General features: G+C 32.5%; 1 protein-coding gene across 2 annotated transcripts in view; it reads right to left on the bottom strand.

Annotated features, from left to right (window-relative positions):
• The window catches only part of LOC149182489 (agamous-like MADS-box protein AGL8), a 152,232-nt gene that overhangs the window by 118,769 nt on the left and 6,194 nt on the right, over nt 1–27,269 (bottom strand). For both annotated transcript variants that reach the window (XM_089418526.1, XM_089418527.1), the window contains exon 2: nt 21,225–21,353. The gene's annotated coding sequence lies outside the window, so the exon portion shown is untranslated. The remainder of the gene's footprint in view (nt 1–21,224; nt 21,354–27,269) is intronic.

Consider the following 27,269-nt stretch of genomic DNA (forward strand, 5'->3'; position numbering starts at 1 on the left):
GGAGAGCCAAGTCATATCCCTGTTCAACAACATATTTAAAAACTTACAAAAGAATTGAAGGTTAGGGTCGATGAGAGGAGAACAATAAGAAAAGAGAATTAAATGCTAGAACAAGAGGAGGAAAAATATAAAACAACAAAAAATAGAAAATGGAAACATATCATGGAAATAGGGGATGAATAAATAGAAGCAAATGCTAGGGTTTACTGTAGAAAACCCCATACTCATCCTGCAAATAAACTAAGATTGATTGTAAAGAAAAAGATCAACCCTAAGCTCAAGGAGGTGGTGATTGTTGACGAAGATAAAGAAATTGTGAAGGTTTGAAAGAGCAGAAAGAAAGCCACCAAACAAAGGAAAATAGAGTATGCAGGCATAAAAGGGAGAGAAACCTTAAAAGCTAGAAAAACAATACAAAATGGTACCAGAAGGATGACAAGGGGAAAATACAAGTTAAACCTCCTTGTTGATGCTACAAAAGCTATGGAAGAGTGATCAATTTACCTCATTGATAGAGAAATATACAAAGGCCTAATTTTGTTGAAAAAATGTTAATTCTACTTCAGTACTTTGGCATGCTTCATTTCATCTTTTTGACAACCATTTTACTTTCGATATACTATGGTATTATTTCATAAAGGGTTTTGTGGCTAAGGTAGAGAAAAAAACATGAGTCAACATAAAAAAAAAGAAACTTAAATGAAGTAAACATTTATACAAGATAATTCCACAATTTTAGGAAATTTTGCAAGTTCATTGTATCTCATGGATAGCTACAAAGGAGGTCTACATTTGGCAATGATGCTGCATGATCCTAAAAACTAGTGAACAATTCCAGATCTTATAATACAATTGTGACTTATTTTTTTGTAGAAGAACAACATGAGATACATTCAACAACTTCACAATAGACTTTGACCAATGTTATGTGCCAAATAGAGATACGAATAGCTGAACGGATAATATTTTAATTATGTTTTGCAAATTGAAATATTAGATATTGTAAATATTTTTCAATTTTTCTACCAAACTTTGTGGATCTGAAACTTTATGTATTTTTCCTATATAATACATAAGAAAGGAGAAAAAAAGGTTGGATTTTCAAATTTTGGAGAAGAAATTGTTTCTCTATTTTGTAATATGTTCTTAGTATTAATTATATCAAGTGAAAAACTGCAAAGATCTTTCATACGAGAGATTTATGATGATGATGTTTTGAAGTTTGTCTCTTTTCTCATTTTTATGTGATTCCCTTTTCAATTGATGATTTATGTATAAATCTTCTAAATATTTAAACTGAATGTAAATGTTGTGGACTGATGAGGATAGCATTCAATCTCGAAGATTGTTTTGAGAAGGATAGATTATGAATTTCTCTCTCATAGACAAGAGGAAATTTCTGAGTGATAACACCATCATTAGCTCCCCCCAATCCTTGGGTCTACTAAACTATTATTGGGTCTGCATAAACAAACCTCCTAGGAAATTGCATGCACCCTGTGTAAGGGTGCTACCACCCACCTGCAAACCCCTTGGTAAGGAGGGTTGCTACCCCCCTTGCGATCCCCACATTGTGCTTGATGCAACGTAGAAACACCTAGCCATAGTCGTGGAAAGAAATAAGACATACCAAACATTCTTCTACTTCTTGTTTTGTTTCCACACAGGGGGTCGAAGTAGTACACAGTCATTGGTCCCGAGCTGAAACACCCATTATTTCTCTACACCAAGAAAACTCTTAGTGGTCAAAGACTTTTTCAATGCATCAAAAACATTCTTCAAAGTGTCCAACTTTACTAGTAACACATTTCTGTATTCAACCATGTACCTCACAAAGTGATATTGAAGATTAATATGCTTCTTCTGCAAATGATAAGCATGGCTATTTGCCAAGAAAATTGAATTTTGGCTGTCACAGTCTATCCTTATAGCTCATTGTACCAACCCCATGCTTGAACACGATATTTACAACCAAACTCATTTCTTTCTTGCATGATTTTCTTCCGTCTATTCAACCTCTATAGTTTAAAGTTCCACTACAGAATCTCTTTTTCTCACTCAACTAAATTCTCCTCCAAATAGGTTAAACACATACCCACTTGTAGATCTTCTCTAATATAGGTCTCCAACCCAATCTTCATCAACAAAGTTGTGTATGTCAAAGACTCATTCCAATCCTAGTCTTCCTTAGTAGCACAAAGCATAACCACTAGTGGTATGGAAATACCTGAAATCCTGCTTCACAATGCTCCTTCCCCAATTTTTGACATAGACCTACTCAATACTCCCATTGTACGTGAAATGTATGGTCTAGTACATGCCATTCTATATAGGTAGCAATTGCACTTGCATATGGAACATCATACATGTCCTTTTCCTCTTCTTTTGTCTTGGAAATATATTCAACAAATAACTTTGCAGTTAGAGGAATATGAACCTTCACTAGTTTATTCTCTTGTATATTAGACCTCTGTAATATTGTCTCGATATACTTCCTCTGCTTTAACTAGAGCTTCCTCTTTTCTTGATCCCCTTTAATTTCCATGCCTAAAATACAATTTGTAGCACTAAGATCCATCATATCAAATTTATAGGATAATTGGGTCTAGATAATTTCTTTGCCATTTCCAATCAAAAACATATCATTGACATACATGACCAAATAAATAACAGACGCACCAATTAATTTAAAATATACACAGTGATATGAATTTCTCTTTGTGAGGGGAATTCCCCATATATATGTATCAATTTTTTTATACCCCATCAGTTGTGTCAGTTTTAACCCATAGAGATATTTTCTTAACCTGCATACCAATTATTTCTTACCTTTCACTGCAAAGCCTTATGGTTGCTTCATGTTCACCTCTTCTTCCAGATCTCGAATAGATGTTGTATTCACATCCATTTATTTTATCTCAAAATAAAAAGTAGTAGCAACAGAAAAAAGTAATCTAATATAAGCTAACTTGGCAACAAGAGAAAAAATATCACCAAAATTAATTTGAGGCACCTGGGAATAACCTTTTTCTAGGAATTGATATTTTTTATTTCTCCACCTTTCCTTCTACATTCATCTTATTCTTAAACACTAATTTCTTATCAATGGGTTTCATTCTAATTAACAACTCCACCAAATCCCGAGCCTCATTTTTTCTAAATATGTAATTTCTTCAACCATGGCTTCCTTCTAGAGTTTTCCATCCCCAAAATCCACTACTTCCCTAATAGTTCTAAGATAATCATCAATAATAGATAAAGAAAAGTTTCAAAATAAATAAGATGAAGTTTACCTCTCTACTTGCCTTCTCTCTCAAACTGATCTCCTCAAGACTGGAGTGTGGGACTCTTCCTCTTCCAATTCATGTTCTTTTGTAGAGTCTCATTCTTCCTTCTTCATTTCAAACTCTATCGTTTCATGTTCGTTTTCCTTTGGTAGGACTTATTCTTTCATAACATCTTTCACCCCTTTAAAAACCACGTATAAATTGTATACAAACTTCCTTATTTCGATATTCCAAATATTTTAAACTTGTAAACCATCCTTATAGCCACTAAAGTTGAAAGTTTCAGATTTAATATCCAACTCTACTCTTTTCTCCTTTGGAGCATGTGAATATGTATCACATCCAAATACCCTCAAATGTGAGAGAGAGTGTTTCTTACCATTCCATACCTCATGTGGAGTCATATCTTTGAACGATGATGACGGTGATTTGTTAAACAAGTAGCATGCAATATCCACTACCTCTTCCCATAATTCTTGTCCTAACCCAACACCAATGAGCATGCTTCTTTCTTTTCCAACATCGTCCTATTCATTCTTTATGCAACTCCATTTTGCTGAGGTGTGTATGGAGTAGTATTTTGTACTTATATACCACACTTGTTATAGAACTTTTTGAGTTCCTTCTTGCAAAAATCCCCACCATTATCTGTCCCTAAAACCTTAATCATTTTATTTGTTTGATTTTCCACCAGAGCCTTAAATTTTTTCAACCTGTCAAAGACTTCAGATTTCTTGGAGAGGAAATATATCCATATATGCCTCTGGAAGTCATATATAAATTATAAATATTACACATACTTAGCCAGTGATTGAACCGACATAGATCCTAACACATTATTATGCACAAGCTCTAATGTCTCTTTCAGTCTCTTTGCACCAGAGGGAAAACTCACTCGGTTATGCTTCCCATACACACAATGTTCACAAAAATCAAAATCGAGAGAGGAATTAAACATAACTTCTACCATGCCATTACCATGTAATATTAAAAGGCCCTTCTGTCAAAGATATCGAAGTATTTGATTCCATAACATAGTATTTTCTCTAGAGACCACAAAATTTTTTGCTCCACTTTTAGGAACCACAAAATTACTGTACCCATCAATAATAGTGCTAACTACAAGCTTATATAGGGTTCCAATATGAACTCCCCACATCAATATCAATGCTCCCCAACCCATCTTATATGTGTATTTCTCGAACATTGTTTTTACACCTTCATCATTCATATTTCTTGCAAAAGTTAAATTTATAATGAATGCAGGAATGTGCAGAATACTAGGAAGTGTTGTAATAGTTCCACCTTGCAACTTCATCTTGATTTTCTCACATCCTATGATTATGGGATTCCTTTCATTACCTAGGAAGAAATCAACATGATTATATTTCTCACACTCATAGAACCAATCCATATGGGGAGTGAAGTGAAAGGATGCACTTGTCTCAATCAACCATGCCTCATGATCTATGTGTGTATTTGAATACGAAGCCAATTACACATCCTTCATCTGAGGTGGTTTTCTCCTTTGCAGAAGGACCATCATCAACTATTTTTCCTTTCTCAAGAGTTTTAAATTTAAATTCCTTTTTGTAGTGCCCTTGTTTTTTCCATCTGCAACATATCTTTACAGCTTTTCCTAGAGATTTAGATCTCTCACTTGATGACTAATTTTTTTTTACAATCTGGGACCTTCCTCTTACAAGCAAGGCATCTCCTTTCTTTCTCTGCATATTTTTTGTCTCATTTCCTCTTATAACAAGGATGAGATGATTTCATCTAAGTTCAAGGTAGTTATATTACTACCTATAACAACAACCAACCTATTCGAAGAGTCTAGTAGAGAACACAAGAGACTAATGCGCTTATCTTCACCTAAAATTTTAATATCGACAAATGAAAACTAACCTACCATAGAATGAAATGCATTCATTTTCTCTTTCACCGAATCTCCATCCTTCATCCTCAGGTTATACAATCTTTTCCATAGCAACAATGTTATACCCAAGACTTGGATTGATACAAAGTCCCTAACTTGTCCCACAAATCCTTTTCCATAACTTCCCTTGATACATTCAACAATATTGAATCTGAGAGAGACTTTCATATTATGCTCTTCGCCTTTTGATTTAGCTTTTTCCAGTATTCTACTGACATTCCGGTTTGTGTCTTACCTAGATCTACAATAATCCAATGATCTTTGTCCACTAACAGAGCTTTCATCTTGAGCTTCAAAAACTCAAAAATATATCCATTAAATTTATTTATCTATATCTTTCCAATATTTGACATGTCCTTTCTTTGTAATAATTGTTCCTACAGATCTCCCACTATAATAGGTTTACCACACACTTGATAAAAACCCCTTAGCCGCAAATGTGTCCCCTTAAAGATGAAACAAATTTGGTGCTAGATGTAGGGTTAACCCTATAAATAAATCACTTGCAAACAAATACCTAAATTAGATAATTATAAAATGGAAAGAACATAAAATATACACAAATATTTTCCCCTAAAACCCAAAGAGGGAAAACCATATTGATTTTTCATTATATTCCTTTCAATTTTGCAATACATTATATACATGTCGAATCATTCATAAACCCAAATCTGTTAACCCTAAATTAGAACATAATCATAGTTCCCTAGAACGGATCTAAAAAACACCATGGGAAAAACCATCATGCCAAAACCACGTTCGATAACTATGTGCAAGACCATGGGTAGGTTCACCCCCTATCCTTGTGTCTTCCTAGCTATTATTGGGTGCACATAAAAAAGAAAAAATTGCTAGGATGTTACCCTCTTGTAGCTAGTTGTGGAACGAATATAACACATGCTCAATAGTCTCCTATGGGGTGACGTACTCCAATTGCACTTTAACCTAGGTGATGGCTCGATTGTGAAGCATGGTTTCTCTTTGCTCTAATACTTGTGGTGGTTCCACCTAGAATTTTCCTTTTGGTTCTACCTCTACGACATTCCAATCAATTACATGAGAACAATCATGAACATACTTTTTCAATAAATAGACATGAAAAACATTATGCAATTTTATATGACTTGGTAGTGCTCATTGGTAGGCCACTGACCCATCTCTAGCTAGTATCTCTAACAATCCATAAAACCTTGGTGCTAACTTAGCAAAGGTTCCTAGTCTCAATGTACTCCCTTTTGGTTTGAATTTGATGTATTTGTGCTCTCCTGCTTTGAATTCTTTCTGCATTCTATTTTTATCTACAATATTTCTGTAGTTATCTTGGGAAGTCTTCAAATTTTGTCTTATTTCCTTTACCACTTTTTCCCTTTCCTAAAGAAGATCGGGTCCTAGCACCAACCTGTCTTCTGAAAAATCCAACTTAGAAGAGTGTGACACTTTTTCCTGTACATTGCTTCAAATGGGCTTATTTTGATAAAAAAATTAATAGTTCTTATTGTATGCAAAATCTAGTACGTGTGAGTAGTCTTCCCTCTTACTGGGTCGATCTATAATATACATCCTCAACATGTCTTCTAGTATCTAGTTTGTTCTCTCTATTTGAACATATGTTTGAGGATGGTAGGCTGTGCTAAAATTCAGCTGCAAAACCATTCTTCCAAACAATTTCTTCAGGAAGTTTGAAGTAAACTTAGTGTTTCTGTTTGATATAACTATTTTCAGTAATCCATGTAGCTAAAAGATTTCCTTCATGAATATATCTGTAATTTGGATTGTTCCAAACATAGAGTGGATAGGTATAAAATGAGCTGCTTTACTTAAATTATTGATCATGACCATAATAGAATCATGTTGTCTATTGGTTCTTGGAAGAACAGTGATAAAAGATAAATATATAACTTCGCATTTCCACTCTATAATGAGTAAAGGTTTTAGCAGTGCAACTCATTGTTTGTGCTCTACCTTCACATGTTCGCACTCTAAACACTTAGCCAAACACTTAACCACTTCTTGTTTCATGCATGGCCAATAAAATTCCTTTCTTGATGTTGAGATTGTCTTTTGATATCCAGGATGACCTGAGAAAGGTCTCTGATGATGTTCATTCAGAATAAACCACTTCCAAATACCTTTATTTGGGACAAGATTCGGTTCTTGAAAGTTGATATTTTTTCTTCATTTTCTGCATAATCTCACAGATTTGCAAGATGTCATTTTTGTTGTAACATTTTATAAAATTCACACTTTTGAGTTGAAATTCTTATCTAATATGCAAAATATGTCTTTGTAATACCAACAATAAATTGAGCGAAATGATTTGCACTTATTCTCAAGGTGTCATGTGATTTATTATATTTCCCTTTAATGTGCTTTATGTCAACTTCAAATTTGTTTAATAATTCCATCCACCTTGTTCATCTAACATTCAAATATGATTCAATGGAAAAATACTTTAAACTTATATGGTCATTAATAAGAGTAAATTCCATTTCAAATAAATAATGTCCACACATTATCAATGCATGTATAACAACATCTATTTCCAAGTCAGAAACAATGTAGTTCTTTTCACTAGGCTTCAATTTTCTTGATTCATAAGCAACTACATAGGTTTCCTGCATTAACACACCACCCAAACCTTCAAGGATTGCATGGATCAACAAGATTTAAGATTGCGGATATTTTAATAGATGTTTTAATATGTCAAAACTCTCTTGATACTTTTTTGTCTAATTAAATTTCACTTCCTTCCTTTGTAGAAAAGTGACGGGATAAGATAATTTAGAGAAGTATTTAATAAATATTTAGTAGTAACCAATAATGCCCGTAGAGGATATAATATCTGCTACATCCTTAAGGACTAGCCAATTTAAAATGGCTTTAACATTTTCATGATTAATAGATATGCCTTATTTAGGGATAACATGACCCAAGTATTGAGTTTTGTATTTATAAAAGTCACACTGACTGAACTTTTGGTACAGTTAATGCTTTCTCAAGGCCCGCAACACTATTCTTAAATGCCCTTCATGTTCTTCTTAGTTTTTCAAGTATTTTAGAATATCATCAATGAAAACTAGTACACACTTGTCTAAATAGTTCCTAAACATATTTTTCATTAAGCACATAATGGTAGCAAGTGCATTCGTAAGAACAAAAGATAGTACTACAAATCCCTAGTGTCCATACCTTATTCTAAATGTTGTCTTGTGTATGTCCTCATAGTCTATCCTCAAAAAAAGAAATAGGGCTCCCAAGGGGGAAACACTTGGTCTGATATAGCCTTTATTTAATAATTCATGTATTTTCATTTTCAATTCCATAAGTTAAGGAATACTCATTCTATATGGTTCTTTTGACATAGGTGTGGCTCCTAGTACCAAGTGAGTTGTAAATTCTATGTCTCGTCTTGGTGGTAATCCTAGAATTTCTTTCAGGAAAAAATCCTTACATTCACTAATTACAACTAAATCATCCACAGTTTTATCTTATTTTTTTCCGAGTACTTTCCTCAATATAGACATCAAATATTTTACATCCTTTTCAAGCACATCTTTTCTACTCCAAAAATGAAATTTGTTTGGTGGTGATAAACCTAGTTATGCCTTTAATTACTTATACATTTCCTTAATTAATTATATAAGTAATTGCTTTTTCCAAATAGGTTATTACATATCTATTTTTCTCCAACCAATCCATTCTTATCAGTAGGCCATAGGAACCTAAAGGAAGTATATTCATATTTAATTCAACTTTACATCCATGTAGTTTCACAGGACATCCATTTACCCATATTTTTAGTTTTCTCTTTGTTCCTGTAGCTAATTGGACTAACCACGATTTTTTTTAAATTTTAGCATTCAATTAGCATTTTTCCACAACTTATGGACTGACGTAATTAAGACTAGATCTTGGGTCTAGTAAAATAGATACAGGTTAGTCTAGTATAATAGCTTCAATTCGGATCATAAATGATTGATGTTTTTCTTGTATGCCCTCTAGGGAAACAATGATCTTTCGTATATTTCTAGCTATGTCATTTACTGTGATTTCATATTGTACAACTTGCAATGCCTGAATTGATTAGGTATTGTGTGGATAGATACTCAACAGATGGGGTTCTCCATCACAAAAACAATTTAGATTTTCTCTCTCTCTTCCCACATTCATCCATTTTGTTTTCATATCAATTTGTTTGGAACCAGTTTGATATTATGCAAGTTTGGCTAGTTATGGCTTCTTAACTTCCACTCCAAATTTATTTATTTCTTTATTAGACAAAAATTTTAATATTTCATTATTTTTGTTCAAACTATTCATAAAAAATCATCCCTTGTCTGACAACTTCCTCCATAGCCTTTGGATTGTCAAATTCAATCATTTCCTTATAACAGAGTAGAAGACAGTTCATAAATTATTGCACCTTCGCTTTTTCCTCTTTAATATATGAGACATATCTTAACAGGTTTGTAAATATTTCTCCAAACTCATCCATAGTCAGTTGTACAAACATCAAATATTGAAATTATTTAGCTTGATCATTGTAATATCTTTTAGTTAGATATTTTTCCTTTAATTAATTATGAAATTCTTTGTAGGTGATTGTCTTTTCATGAATATTGTGGATTTTTTTTTGTTTCTGTCACCATAATGCAACCTTACTTTGTAAATTATATACCACCAATTTGGCCTTTAGATTATTGGAATATTTGTACACTTAAAAATATTTAGAGATTTTAAGTAACGAGGCTTTTACATCTTCTTATTTCTCTTGAGTAAAGGTAGGTGGTCTTATCATTTGGAACTCTCTGTGTAGTTCTGTTTTCTTTTCCCTTCTTTATTTTTTGTTTTTTGGAGATGTTGTATCAAAATATTCTTCACTTTTAGATTTGTCAATTTCATGTTTAGAATTATCAAGCTCAATTTTGGCATTTATCCTTTTTAAGTGGTCTTGTTTGTCCCCTTACACATCTATATCTAGAGGTTCTAGCTTGAATTTTCCATCAACTATTTAACGATATTTTCTTGCTTTGCACTTTCCTTCAACAAGTGTTCATTGCTAGCCCTCATATTGGAAAACTCTTGTATCATATCTTTTACAATTTCCATAACTTAGGTTGTTGGAGGTAAATTTTCATCCCACGACTGAATCCAAACTTCATCTTCTTCAAGAGGAAGTTGATTAGAAGGTTATGCCATACTTCACTTTATTTATGCTCACATATATACACCATACCAACAAAACCAAATAACATTTTTAGAATACAACATATTCTACAAAATACTATTGGTCTTGGTTTGACCCTGATGGCCCAAATTTGAACATGGATCTGATACCATATTTAACATAGCTCAATTCCCTACACTTTCTTATTTTTTGACTCTGCAACTAATAAATTAGAGTGTACCTTATTTTACATGCTATACTTATTGTATAATACTTATGATTCTACTTATTACTTTCAAATTATTTAAAATACTCCATTTTTCTTTCTAAGGATTCACATATTTTGTACAGATAGTGATACTTCATTTTCTCATTGATTTATTCAAGTTCTATATAAATATAAAGATATTCTAGATACAAACAATAATCCAATTTATTAGTATCACTACTTCTATTTTAACTGTATTTTGACACATGTAGTTTTCTTATATAAAATGAGGGTAACATCAACCTCCTTCTTTTCAATGTAATGTTTAGGCAATTTTTCAACTACACATACCTAATAATATTCATCCCATTCACTATTCCAAACTCTGTTGTGCACACATGTTGCATATGTATACAATGTCATATCAATAGGCTCATCATTATAACCCTTTGACAAATAACTCCTCATTAACTATATAGGATAAATGGTATGACATAGTAATAATTAATTTACAGTTAGTGAAACACTACATAGGCCATTGAAGAAGGTCGATGTGTCTTCACATGGCTGGCCTAACTAACGCACTATCAATGATCTAGATTTAGTCCTCAAACCTAAGAGTGCTCAACCTCTTAGGGTTGAAAATGGAATGTAAAACCCTATCATGGCTCATTTTTTGGTTTGGATATTTAGTTATAGTGTCTAGAGTGTTCCTCCACTCTATGACACGTTTAAGTCTTCCATCAAAAATTTTTAAGCTAAATCCTATAGGTGTTTTCTCTAAACCTTTTTAATAATTAGATGTTTTTGCTCAACAATTTTTCTGATCAACATCTCATTAGATTTTGGTACTTTTGTTATGCATAACTTTGTTTATACTTCATATTTAAGGAGTTTCGCACTATTCTTATAAAATTATGTTCATTCTTCCTAATTCCATTTTCATCATGAATTACGAAGCAAAAAACCTATTTTTTTCCCATTGCTCGACTATTTAATTTGTCATTGGGTTCCTTGGTGACATGGGGTAGAGTCACACTATAATTTGATAAATTTATTCGGAACTCTACCTTTTTCTCAACTCATCCTCAATGTTTATTTATTTGTAAAGGTTATTTATTTACTTAAATTTATACCCTCAAATGTGCAGGAGAGGACACACTTTAAATTTTATAGCTTATGCAAGGATTTGAGTTAACCCTTTGGAATTTGAAGGGTAATATTTACCATGTTGGGTTCGTTCGATTTAGGGATATATATATGAGTTAGTTATCCTTAGGTTTCTATTTTCTGTTAAGAAATCAAGGTTTTTTCTTTAGAGATTCACATTATTTTGATGGGTCCATTGTCTTTTTTCCATTTTACTATAAATGCCCCTTTGGAGGAACTTACCTTTCATGTTTTCTTCTAGTAGTTTTTTGTCCCTAGGGTTTACGGTCATTATACACTAAGGGCACTACAAATTTTGAACATTTTTATCACTATAGAACAATTGATGTTAAGTTTTTTCTAGATATATTGATGTTGTATTTTCATTTTGTGTTTTGTATCATGTCTTCATTGGATTACCATTCAATTCCTACAAGCATATCTTTTAACCCTCCTTCTCATCTAAAACAATTTTACTCAATTATGATCCTTCGATTTCTAACATAATTTTTGTTTAATTGAGTTTTCCATGTAGGTATTACTCAAGGAGACAATTTCTTTAATTGGTACTCACTACACAGTGGAATAAGGTTGCAAGGAATAAAATGAAATTGTTTCTTCTTACAGCATGTCGGCTATGTTGATTTTCCTTTGAATTTATCTATTATATGATGGTTGTCATTTCTGAATGTCTTTGTTAATTAAACGAGGTAAAGGTTTTGTAATATACTTATAACCTTGCAAGGGTTAGGGTTTTTGACTCGGTCATAGATCACTCTGAATAATGGAGGCCTGGCCTCATGCTTGTAGACATTAAAATATTTATTCTCTCATAGTTTGTAAATTCTATACTTCGTGTAATTATTGTTGTTTTATAACTATGTATGAAATGGGATTCTTAATTATTTTGGATGGTATTATTTGATTGTTATCTCTTGTATATAATCATATATGTCCCTCCAGAAAAAAAATGTATTCAAGGCTCACTAAGCCACTTCATGTATTGATATGTATATTAATTAGTTTCATATGATTCATGGATTTTTCTCTAGACTTTTAAATATATAGTAAACCTCCTTTATACAGGGACAATGTTATTATAGTAATGGGTCTTATCCCTTTTCACATTGGATGCACAACATATCTCAATTTTCTTGAATATTGATCAATATTGCCAAATATGTATAGTAAGTGAGAACTATCTATATGACAATATTCAATGATTTAGGATATGTATGTCTTTCTTCCGTTAATATATCTATTTTTTCATTTGTAATATAGGAAGATCCTACTTAGTTCTTAGCAATGAATTTTTGTTGCTTTATTCTATCGTCAGGTCCCAACCTTATAGTTTTATATTAATATTTCATTATAGTTTCATGAAGCTAATTCTTCTAGAACTTCTAGAACCGATAATGGGTTAGATTAAATAATGTCCACATATACTTACATTCATTCTCTTCCAATGTAGTAATCTCTTAGTGACAAGTCTTCCTAACTTCTAGTTTCCCTCGTATAAAAATATTATATTATTCTTCTAGTTTCATTTTCTAATTGTCGATGAGTAAATGTATTTTACATTCCATGATTTCTTATATAATCATAAATACAGTGCCTTGGTTGGAAATTTAGTTATATAACTTCTTTATAAGATATCCAAAATACAACAAGTACAATACATACATACACAAAATTCCTATAATATATCCTTAAAATTCTTACTAGAATCATAAACATAATATCTTAGTTATTTCAATTACAAGAATACCATGACTACTCCATGTTTTCTTACCCATAGGTTTTTTCAGAGATTCCTCCATGGTTTTTGTTTTGTATTAATTTTTCCTTGGTGCATATTAAAAAATCGTTGATGATATTTAGCATGATCCACATCTGATATGTGTCTATGGATACAATATTCTATCTAGAATATAGTTTAAAAATCTATCATCTCTCCAAATCAAATACCTATAAGGTAATTTATAAAAGTAATTCCATACATTCATGTATTCCCAATAGAATTATTTAATTTTACTTTCAATCTACTACATCATTCACATTTATAATTGATTATTAGAGAGATACATTTGTTTTATTTATCATTCTTAGCAGTAATAAGTTGTACACACATAGAGAATACTTAATCCATTTCAAAAGGATTTCTCTATATATGCATGCATAACGGGTATAATATGTAGTAGGATTACTCTATATATACATGAATAACATGCCTAATATACAATTTACTCTTTAATATTCAAGTTAGATAATCTTCATAATGACATTTAACTTTTATGATATTAAACATGTTAGGCCCCTATACTACTAGTGTAACCCCTTATTATTATTAGTACAACCCACTTATTATATTGATGTACCCATGTAGTGCCCATATTGTTACTATTGTGCCCCATAGAAGCCCACTATTGTTATTAATGTGCCCTTACATTATTATTGTTATGTCGGCTCTGATTATGTTATGACCCCTTAGAATCTTATATATAGAAAGGAGGTCTTTTCATTTGTATCATCAAAGAATTGCTCATTTGTGTAATTTAAAGAAGGTTGCCCCCTCGAAGAGGCTGAATTCTAAGGCATTGATCTCTCTTTCCTATCTTTTTGTGAGCTGGTTCCATAACATTTGGTATCAGAGCTTTGGATTCTAGGGTTTCACTACTCCAAACGGGTCATCGTAGAATTTTCACTATAACTTTTTTTCTGCTACGTTTCAGAAGCTAAAAAAAGAACCCATTTGAGAAGACATTGCATTGAATCTCAGGTCTAACTTTCAGAGCTTTTTGTGTTATATTTGTGGAGATATGATCTGAGGAAGTTGGTATTTTTGTCGACTCCTGAATTACATTCCAAACAAGTGACCTGGGGAAAATTGTCATAACATTCTCTCTAAGCATAGGATTGAAATTTCGTAAGAAGGTATAGAAAGAGGACGGACTGTAGTTTCCTGTACATCTTTTTCAGATCCAAAGGTCGAAACAGTGACTCGTGGAATGTCATACAAGTTCGCTCTACTGAACTAGTCTATAATCAGGTCATCTTGGGGGATTGTGCATAACTCTTCCTCGAAGAATCCAATTTGGATAAGACTAGTGGCATTGGAAAGAGGAAACAGAGGGCTACTACAGGTCGTAATTTCAGAACTAGAAGATCCAAAACTACAGAGTTACAGTCGTTTCAAGATTGAGCTCCTAAAATCAAGAAAAAGCAAGATGAGGAAGTTTGATGCCAAGGATTCGGTAAATTGGATACTACAGATGGAGAAATATTTTGATCTACATGGTGTACCATTGTTACAAAAGGTATGTATTGCATCTTTATATTTAGAACCAGATCAATTTTTATGGTATGAAGTGCTTTTTTCTCGTAAACAACTTGTTACATGGTCAATTTTCACGAAGGAAATGGTAGCATATTATGAGGATACAAAGAGCAACACCTTCTTTAGAGCAACACCACAACAATTCGAAATGGTAAAAGGGCTTTGTGACATAGTAGAAAGCAAATTTAATGAAACCAAAAAGCATACCCCTCACAACTATAAAGATGGAAGTGTTGTTTCTCCCAGCATTCCACAACCTACAAGGGTTACACCACAACAATTGGAAGAAAAAAGAGAAGAAGGGCTTTGTTACAATTGTGATAGCAAATGCACTAAAGGTCATAAGTGTGCTGAGAAGAAATTATTTTACATAGAATATGAAGAGGAGGAAGAAAAGGATCAAGAAACATCAAAAGAAAAGGATATATGCCAGGACCCCACCCCAGAGAAAGAAGAAATGAATCAGACCATATCTTAGCATTGGCAAGAATTACCACTCCTCAAACTCTCAAGATAGAAGGACATATCAAGAAGAAAAAGGTGCAAGAAGTGAATGATCACATCGAGAAAGAAGAAATAAATCCAACCATATCTTGTAATTCATTGGTCGAAATTACCACTCCTCAAACTATCAAGATAGAAGGACATATCAAGAAGAGAAATGTTCAAGAAGTGAAAGATCACATCGAGCATCAAGAAATGAATCTGACCATATCTTGTAAAGGATTGGAAGAAATTGCCACTCCTCAAACTCTAGAGATAGGAGGACATATCAAGAAGAAAAAGGTTCAAGCAGTGAAAGATCACATCGAGCATCAACAACAAGTTCTCCAACTTTTAAAGGATAATGCCACTTTGGTGCAAAATCGAACGAAACAATAGGTAGATCAACATCGTAGTGAAAAATGTTTTGATGTAGGTGAATAAGTATTTTTATTTCTACATCTCAAGCAAGTTATTTATGAGAAGGAAATGTTGGCAATACTACATGCACTTAAAAAATGGCGACCTTACATGGGAAGACTCTTCAAGGATGAGGATGTGGAAGCATTGTTTTGTACTATTTCTATTATCCAATTAGATTGGATAAACGAAGCAAGGGATGAATGGAAGAAGGACGAAGAAGTATGGCCACTAATTCAAAATTTGCAAAAGATCCCAATTCAAACAATATTGCCAGAAATTGAAGAGGAAGAGAAAATCGTATTGGAACCTGGAGCAGTCACAGAAACAAGAACCCAACAGCTACGAAATCGATCAGTTTCAGAGTATCTCATCAAGTGGAAGAACTTACCCGCTGAAGATTCCACATGGGAGGACATGAATTTTATACAGAAGCATCAAGAACTACTCAAGCGTTGAGGACAATGCTTTTTGAAGGAGAGGGACATGTTAGGCCCCTAACTATTAGTGTAACCCCTTATTGTTATTAGTACAACCCACTTATTATATTGATGTACCCATGTAGTGCCCATATTGTTACTATTGTGCCCCATAGAAGCCCACTATTGTTATTAATGTGCCCTTACATTATTATTCTTATGTCGGCTCTGATTATGTTATGACCCCATAGAATCCTATATATAGAAAAGAGGTCTTTTCATTTGTATCATCGAAGAATTGCTCATTTGTGTAATTTAAAGGAGGTTGCCCCCTCGAAGAGGTTGAATTCTAAGGCATTGATCTCTCTTTTCTATCTTTTTGTGAGTTGGTTACATAACAAAACATATAAGGAAGACAACGATACATCTAACAATAATGAGTTATTTGGGAAATAGTCAGGAGCAAAGCACATTCAACCCAACTAAGAATTGTCTCCAACTATTCCCCCTGAGCTCAAACCTTCTCACTTCAAGAATTCAACAACCTTCTCATGTTTCTTTATGGTTTTCTTATATATTTTGCCCAACATATTTTTCTTTAACAACATTCTACTTTAAGGGTCTGCATCCCTTAGTTACCTAGCCCTTTTGTTATTTATCTTTTATTTCAGAAAATACCTTTCTTTATCTTTAAAACAACATGTCTCTCATGTTATGCTTTATTCTTCTTTTCACATAATTAGCATTTCTCTCCAACTAAGTGTTTAGCATAATCTTTCTCCCCCATCATGTTAATTTGTTTATCAACTTTTCTCCTTGGGATTTTTAGGAAAACCTTTATGGAATGTCCACCATGTGGACTTAATCTCTAGCAACCTTTTGGCAAGAATTCTCTAATACTAAAGTTCTATTTCCCAAATGTTGCCAAAAACTTGTTTATTACTTCAATAAAATAAAAGTTAATTACATAATCAAATAATTTCAATCCTTTCTTCCATAGCCATTAAGTTCACAATAATTCAAAAGTATAAAAATTGTCATGTCTTATAAATCAAAACATAAGGGGTGTCATATTAAGGGTATCCAAAAGAAGGAATGAAGAAAGACACTATAAACATATTGAGTGTCTGAAAAATACAAAGGATGAATACGATATTGCATTCATTATGTCATGTACCTCTTGTTGATGTATTTAGTGTTGAAATTTCTTGTGATGTAAATGTCATTTAGTGATCTTCTCAGAAGAAGTGTTGTAGTGAGAAATGAGTTATATCTACATATTTTCCTCTATGAATTATATTTTGAGTCATGCACCATAAGTAGTTATTTGCAGGTCTTTAAAATGTAATATTAATATGGATACATCCCATTTCCATATTACATACCTAGATAACTGGATGGTATAGCGGATTGTACCAATATATTTCAATTGATGGAAATATTTCCTTAGGTTGACCAATTATTTAGTATTCATGGTGAGATTAGTGCTAGGATCTAGAGCAAAATAGGTTCTTGAGTATGATTGATTTCCATATTATATGTGATAGAAAAATTTTAATGAAGCAAGGAGAATTAAAAATTTTTGAGGTGGAAGTGAGTTGCATTGTTCTCTCTTGAGAAAGAAACCTTGTTGGATGTTAAATTTTTGGAGTGGAATGACGAGATTGTAGCATGGAGGATAGAGGGCTCCTAGTTACAACAAAGAAATCCTTAGAGTTTGGTCCAAGGAAAGCAAGTAGAAATGCTTAAGATATCAAATGTTATTGGTTATGGCAACATTAGGGGTTGGATGATGATGGGAAAGAAAGGTAACATTTTTTGGTGCGTTGAATAATAATAGACTCGTGACAATATTGTTGTGTTAGTTAAACACTGTATTTTATAACAAGTTTTTGCCATGTTATGTTTTTTTATAGTGGTCCTTGAAGATATGTAGCTCGTATCTTAATGTGTTGGAGTGCATATGTACTTGTATCTGTGTAACATGGAAAGGGAATATCTCTATAAGACCTAGATAGGCATGCATACATGTTTATCTTATGACTGTAATGAACACTTGGATATCTTTTATATTTTAGTTCAAAAGCCTTTTTTAGGGAGTTCTTTAACACTTAATGTAGTGGGCCATTGGATGGTTAGATACTTTATCAATGTACCATATTGTTGATTGTAGACTCTACAAGGTAAAATTTTATGTTAAGGGGGTAGTTCATCAATAGGTTGAATGAACCACATATATGAAGTGAATGTATTGGGCTAGACCAAATGTATAACCGCATGCATGAAGTGAATGTACTGGATTGGGCTAGAGGTATAATTTTCAATTGAGGAGGCTCTTCAAAATGAGAGTGAAATATTTGATAGGGAGGAGATGATGTTGATGACTTCAACTAATAGAGATTAACACAAATAGTTGTTAAGGGGGATTGTTGGGCCCTATAAATACTTTATGAGTGTACCATATTATTTATTGTAGACTCTACTAGGTAAATGTTTATGTTAAGCGGGGGGGTCGTGAATAGGTTGAATGAACCACATACATGAATTGAATGTACTTAAAAACATACAGGAAGTGAACTTATTGACTTGGACCAAAGGTAGAATTTTCAATTGAGGAGGTTCTTCAAATCATAGTGAAATATTTGCTATAGAGGAGATGGTGTTGATGACCACATCTAATTGAGATTAACACAAGTAGTTGTTAGGCAGGTGTGTTGGGCCCTATATAATTCCTACAAAGTTATTGACATGAGAGGAGATGATGTTGATGACCTCAGCTAATTGAGATTAACACAGATATTTGTTAGGGGGGCGTGGTTGACACATGAAAGTTCGTTGTTAAGTATGCATTTACTGTGCTTTAATATAACATAACATTTCATGTGATTTGAATAATAATATCCTCTCCAAAACCCTGACCCCTTACCACTATACCATAAAACATTAAATTGTTATATAATGGAGTGTACTGCGTTTTATTAAGAATAGTAAAAATATGTTCTTTTCAACACAATATGCCAAAAGAGGGTTGTTATAAGAGTGTCATTGTATTCCATAGAGATTTATGAAGATGATTTTCCATATTGGAGACCATAGTGATGTGAAAAAAACCTCCTTTTTTAAAATGTAATTTTCATTCTTTTAAATAAATGGAATGTTAACCAATTTGCAAAATATTATTACATTTATATTAATTTAAATCCTTTTTTTCATTTTTTTGATGACTATGTAAGAAATTGAATTTTTTTTTTTTTAATTCATATAATGAAATTGTTTTCACACTAATTTGAAACCAAGGTAGCAAATAACCCATACTTTTCAAAGACTTTCCTTCATAATTCCTATATATTATTAGAGTTACAAGTTTTAATCATTAAAAACAATTTAATTTGCACAAACGTTAAATTTCTACAAAATGATATTGCATTTTCTTCATCGTTCCAAACCATTCATTTTCAACCTTGTCTTGATTTCCACATGCTTTGTTATGATTTACTTCCTTCGATGCTCTCTTATGTCAAGCATGTAAAGATCTACAGTCATTGTCCTTGCATTAGTTTCAACCATCATCTTCTCCTCCTTTGATCATCGTGTCTGGACTTAGAACAATTGAGAATGCATCCATTGAGTTACTAACATTCTCCATCAAAAATAACTTTGAAATAGCTTTGAATGTAGCAAAATCTAGTCTTCTAAGACAATAAAAAATAAGACATTTACCCTGTTGATAGGCATCCTGACGTCTTCTCTGTGATGTTCATAAACCTCTTCAGTGTTCAGGTTATTATCATCAAAATTAATAAACTACGTGCCACAGCATTAATAAGCTACGTGATAGAACATTTTGTTTGTGCTAATCATTCACTTGATTCTTTTGTGCTAACAACTACCACACTTCCATAGTGGTTGATTCTACCAAAGTTCTCCCGATGAGCGACACGTTGACTTTGAATTATGGATTGTTTCTTCTTGCATTTTCCTTTTTTCTTTCACTTCCACTGTGCATATCTCTTTCTTAAATTCTCATCTTTGTTAGTGTTCATATTTGATGACCAGAAACACCCACATGCAAAGAACTATTTTCTTTCCAGGTCAGTTCTCTAGCTTAGCACTAATTTTCAACATTTGAATGTCAAATAATGTTGAACACAGATTATGGAGATGTCTATGCCGTTGCAAAGAAGCCCAGGGAAGCTTATTGAATATTCTATTGCACTTTGTGCACAATTGTTTTCCACGAAATCACAGTTCATGGTCTTTGGGTTAGATGTGAGACGTTATCTAATATAGTAATAATATACTAAAAACATAGTAAGTAGGGAAACTGTTCGTTTGCGTTCAATCTATGAATCAGAAGTGTTAGAAGTGTTCATTAACACGTGAGTGCTTTGTCTCCTATCCCTTTTAATTGGATTATAATGTGAATTGCAACTCACCATATTAAAAGGGATTATAATGGGAATTGCAACTCACCATATTAGTATCTTATGCTTGATATAATCTACGCACTTTGATTGTGCATTTTTTCGCTGTCACTTTGATCGTATATTTTCCCCTCTGGCAGATCGAGTTGACGATCTATTGATTATTATGATTAATTTGACTAGTGGATATTTTCGCTCTCGCGGTTGACGATGGATTGATTATTATAATTAATATAATAAGTAATTTTTTATCAATCACATAGGTGCTCTTGAAATCCAGCTGCAACTTTAACAAAACCTAACAATTGAAAAAAATTTCCCTTCCAGTAAAGACACCTTTAGCAAAACCTATCAATTTAAAAAAAAAAAAATCAAAAACCATTTTGGTTACCTATTGCTTCCACGTGTTCCTTTCATTTCGCATTTGGAAAGTGTATAAGCAGTTTCTCCATATGCACTCCCCTACAAATTCTCGTCGATCTCTCCACCACGCTTCTCTCTGCATTGTCTCCTCCGGTCTCTGCATGGAACGATTACGTATACATCAAAACCCTGTGCGTCATTGAACAAGAAGATCCTCCTCCCGTTAACAAACTAAAGAACCGGAATCTTCAATGACTCATAGCACTCTCCACCAACACAACAAATAGAGAATTAAAGGGAAAAACAAAAAATGCATCTCTACTTAAACAATAAACGAATAAACTAACTTTTAAAACTTGAAGACTAACTGAAAAACATCCATACTCCTGGCATTTCATTCAAACCTAACATTTAAACGACAAATTTTCTCTTTGCAAAGAACATAACAACTCCATATCTAGTAGTTCAGAGTGACAAGCCTGCGAAAAATTCTCAAGGATTTCTAATTAAATATGAAAATGTTGACCCTGACACCATAGGGCCTCCTGAAATACCTTTAATGAAATAACCTAAGAAATCTGAATTCCTTGAGAATTTGACACCTCATCAATGGCATGCGGTGCGCTTCTCTCTCCACGATCAGTAGTGCAAACATCGCTGGCAAACCAACCGCTCAAAAAGCAACTTGTTGCACAGTGACCACTACGAAGAAACCGGAACCCTAATCATTAAAGTTCTACGCAAATTTTCTAGCCAATCAAAGATCTACCCTCAAATAAAGGAATCCAGTCTAGCATTTTCGTTGGAAAGTTGTAAAATCATCCAATTAGAAGTTTCCAACACTCGATGCTCTAAATCGTGTAAGCAAATAAATTCCTTCCGCAAAAGTCGACTAAAATCGAAATTTAAAGGCCAAAAGCAATTTCTAGTATGCCAATAAACAATCGACCGCTAAAATTTTCGTAAGTCAAACCAAAAACATATCTTGTAAACTCAAAACACACATTCTTAATCCAAACGATACCTATTTGAACACCAAAAAAAAAATCCTGGCACACAGAGTTGTATCAAGGAATCAATTAAAATTGAAAAATTCGACGAATTTTCAAGGAAAATTAGCGGGAAAACCACATCTGACCGTCTTACCAATTTAATCATGTCATAGTTCTAGGAAGTCAAGAAATTCTTCGACTTCATCGACGCTGTTCTTCTCCATGATGGCTGCCTGCAATCAATGCAGGCTTGCATTATCTTGCTCGAGAACCAGATGTTAACAATAACAAGAAGTGAAGGAAAAAAGAAAAAGGAAACTCAAGCTGGTGGTCGTCTTTTATGAAAGAACGATGCAGAGAAAGCGCCAACTATATACGTGGTCGTCCTCCAACTTTCTTATCATTTATCTTCTTCTCTTAAGTGTTCTTATTTAGATTTTTGGTAATTCCGCTAAACTTATCAAACGTGCTTTTTCTTATCATTTGCTTGTGTTCCTATTTAGAGTTTTGGTAATTTCGCTAAACTTAGAAAATGTGTTGAGTGCAATACTGCAGCAGCCAAAAGAACTGAACAGACACAGTTCTCTGCTGCATGTTTCATCTTGTGTATGCTTCTGATATGCCCTACACGGCCTTCTCCGCTATCCCATAGGAAATACCTCACCAACTAAACAACGATTCAAATCAAAAATCTTCTGTGCTTATGATAGATATCAAGCAATCAATATTACCTTCAAAAAAATCCTCCGACGGAGAACTCCAGAACGCATTAAGACAATATGGGTCTGCAATTTGTGTTTTCATTTAAAGTTCCTATGATCGTCGCTGCCCTTTGCCATTGTCATCTCCACGCAAACATGATCATTGTCTCCCTAAAAAACATGATGATTGTCCGTCATTTAGCCTCTGCTATCGTCCATGAATCTGTGAATATCCTTTTCCTTCGAGAATTGCACTAGTTTCTCTTTTGTTGGGCACAGCTTTTATCGACGGAATTGCAGAGGCACGACGCCCTTGCTCGTGGATGAATCGTGAACGCCTCTCATTAAATCAGAACTCCTTGCTGAAAGGATTCCAAATCAAAACTCGTGTCTCATGACAACTATGTTGTTGAACAGACCAGTTTTCATGACGAGTAACTAGTTGTCAAACACACATGTGTTTTTATCTTACGTCATTCCTAAGCCTTATAAATTAACACAGCTTTTCTATTTGTATTTTTGGTTTCATATAAAATTTAGAATATAAAATATTCTGAATTGCCGATCACTAAATCTGATATATTGTGCGATTTCTCATTCTGATTAATTGAAACATGATTTTAGGAATTTTATTTCAACTTTATATTTTTCTGCTGTTAAAAGCTGTCAAATTTTCATAGGTGTAATTTTTTATTAAAATTTTAATTCCACTCAATGCCTGGGCTATAACATGTCATATATAAATTTCATCGCATGAAATTTATCACATCATTTAAATGTTTCAATCAGTAGATGTAAATCTTTCTTAAGATCAATCTAATACATCTTTCTTAAGATCAAATTATATTAGTTCTGAATATGTTAAATATAAGTAAGCATTTACCATCACTGTGTTAAGTATAAAAGAAATTATACATCGCTAGCAATGAGGGACACTGCATTGAAATGTTTAAGTTGAATTTATTTTAATTTTCAATCTGAAGAGACATTAACCTGAAACCATTTTAATTTTAATGGAGAGAGACTAAAGAGATCAAATCCATGAAGATGTAAAACTTTAGTCATTTTATGTAGTTGAATTTATCTTAATTTTTAATCTGGAAAGACATTAACCTAAAACCATTTTAATTCTAATGGAAAGAGATTAGAGATCAAATCCATGAAGATGTAAACTTTTAGTCATTTTATGTAATGTAGTCTAGATGGGTTTTCACATTAAGAAATTTGGTCTCTCTCATAATATGATCAATAAGAAGTTAAGGACTTCGATAGATAACAAGTTAAAGAGCTTGGCCAAAACATTTGAATAGCTTATTGCTCACTCTAAGAGATAAGTTGAGCATAAAAGGAATTAACACACCTTTGTAAATCAGTCTCTCATGTATTTTGAGAAAAGAATGATCAAATCCCTAAATTTCCAAACTTTTCCTCATGTTTTGATTTGACACATGATAAGTCTAAAGCTAAACATGGATATACATTAAATCTAATACACACACCTCGATCCATCTTAACCTTATGTCTCGCAAAGTTCAAACATCTTCTTAACTACAAAACATATTAGATTATGTGTCTCAAAGTTCAAACATCTTCTTAACTTAAAACATATTAGATTATGTCTCTCAAAGTTCAACCATCTTCTTCACTACAAAACATATTAGATTAAAGGTTAAAATGGATATATGGTCATTTTCCATTGTATGGTTTATATTATTTTAAATTTGACTGTTTTATATTTAGGAATATTCTTATTTCTAATTTTATTATAAAGGTAGAATTGAGGCTTTTGTGATCCATATCAAGTTTACGAGAGATTTTCCGGTGAAAATCATATGAAATACCATTTGTCTACGCATTTCAAACCAATCAGTGTGGTTCATCAAGAAAAATGATATTTCATGTGATTTTTGCCGAAAAGTCTCTCGTAAACTTTATTATAACTCTTATAAATACTATACACTACATATTTTTTTGGTTTTGATTTTTTTTATATATATTTTATAAAATTTTATATTCAACATTTTAATATGAAATACACATATATAAATTTCACATTTCTATATATATATTTTTTTAATTTTATTAAAACCTTGTAATACATATAACTAAAAAAATATGAAAATGACATTTTTATTTAATTTGTTTTATAATTTAATGCAATATTAATAGCACAAATTATATGAAGAGGAAAAAAATTATTATAAGTATTACTTACAAAAAGTTTTGAACAAATTATATGAAGAGGAAAAAAATTATTATAAGTATTACTTACAAAAAGTTTTGAAATATCATAACTATTCTTATGAATCATTATCATTTCAATTAATAAAATAAAATGAATTCTAGTTTATAATTAATATTTACATTTTATATATAGTTACATATGACATTTTTCTTTTTAAACATCATACATATATTATAAATTATTTTACAAATAAATTGAATTTAATAAATATGTTAAATTGAATTATTATTTTCCTTAATATTTTTATTACTTTTTATTTTTTATTATTTTTTTATTAAGATGAAATTATGTTTATGGTTTTTTTTTATTTAATACTTTACGACTTACTCATTATTATTGTTAATAGAGGATTTTTTTTCCTTATAATTTAATTTCTCATGTAAGCTTTATTCATGTAAAACTTCAGTATAATATCTATCGCATGGTGGTCTCATGGTGGATTGTAGAGTAATATATGGGGCCAATATCCATAATAGGTATTTATATAAGTTTGAAGAAAAGTTTGCACTTGATAATTTGATCCCTCTAAACATTTGATAGATTCAAAGTTATGATAGATCTATACTAATTCCTTATAATAGTATTTATATTATATATGAATTTCACATCTTTATATATAGAAATATTCTTGTTTTTAATTTTATTAAAACTATTTTTCTTTCTTGTTGTAAACTCTATTTGTTATTTAATTCAAGATTGAATTATATTTCATATTTCTATAAAGCACAAAGGATCACCTTGGTATGCCACACTAGAAACCATACAAAAGGTTGAATGCTATGCTTGATCTAGAATGTATCAAAATAAACAAAAGGTAGATAGTTTGTTTTCCGAAATAGGCCCAGAATGGGTTGCATGACTAGATAAAGAAGCACAAAAGTAGACATAAACCATAAGCCCAAAAATCTAGCTGTCATCAACTAGTAAACTTGTAAGAGAAATAAGACCATAATTATTCATTCTTTTGCGCTCGAGAAGATGGTGTTGTTGGAGGAGGCTCATCAAATTATTGTAAGAAGAAAAATTTAATTCTTTGCAGGCATTGTTCCATGATCTCCTGTAGGAAATATTGTTCCTCTATTCCTGGAATAAATTCATCACGATTGGCGTTTCTATGAAATTCGAGTTTTCCCAACATCCCCCTATGTTACCAATAAAGCTCCACCATCAGCTAGTATTTGTTGTGCCTTCCTCTTTCTGCACTCAGTGTTGATATTCACTTGGATATAAAGTTGAGCACATCCGAATTAGAGATTTCCTCCCACTCGTTGGCTACCTCCCTATTCGATGTCATCAATTTATTTTTAGACTTCTAGAGAAGTTTTCACCCGATACCTATTTTCCATTTCCTCCACTTGAACTCATGTGTGTCCATTTCTCATCCAATCATGGAATCCAGAGCCTCATCAAGAGCATGAACTAGTGAGGCATCTTCGAATTGATGGGTCTTTGTGGTGGAATAGTAATTCTAAGCCAACTATGAGCACACTGCAAGAAATAAAGACCTACACGAGAGTCAAGAACCAGAGGTGCGGGAAGATACTTCACTTAGTTATGGACTCAGCTTTTGGGGGCTAGTGTGTTACACAGAGACAAAATGTGCATAATTGACTATGATGGAGTGTCTTACAACGTCAAGAATAGAGAAATGCTTCACACTACAATCCTCCTTTGTGTGAAGAATAGCGGAAAAATTAAAATAATGAAACACAACCAAATGGCAAGAGCTTGTATTGGTGCTACCTCCAACATGCTTCAGGAAAGAAACAAGAAAGCTATCAAGCCGAGAGGACCTAATCCTTTCCAAAAATGTAAAATAGAAATTTATATAATGATAACCCACTGTGTAGAGTAAATGCCAAGCCCTAATCCAATTATCACTCTGGTAAAACATTTTACGCCTTAGATTGAGCTTATCCCTATAAATTTTGAAAAACACAGAGCATTCCATGGCAGTGGTCATCCCAAAAGGGATGTACATTATAATTTCAATTTGCATGAGCTTTCTCTCGAGGAACATAGAGCGTGTAATAATTGTCATTACCCACCATATGTTAATCCCAAACTTTAGCTTGATGATCAAATTGCTAAGTTGCATCTCATTTTTCAGTGAGTGCATGTGGAGGGTGCATGGG

This window comes from Pinus tabuliformis, chromosome 3_2 (assembly GCF_031772625.1).
Source record: "Pinus tabuliformis cultivar Carrire ecotype Pingquan chromosome 3_2, CPIR1, whole genome shotgun sequence".
Classification (NCBI taxonomy): Eukaryota; Viridiplantae; Streptophyta; class Pinopsida; order Pinales; family Pinaceae; genus Pinus; species Pinus tabuliformis.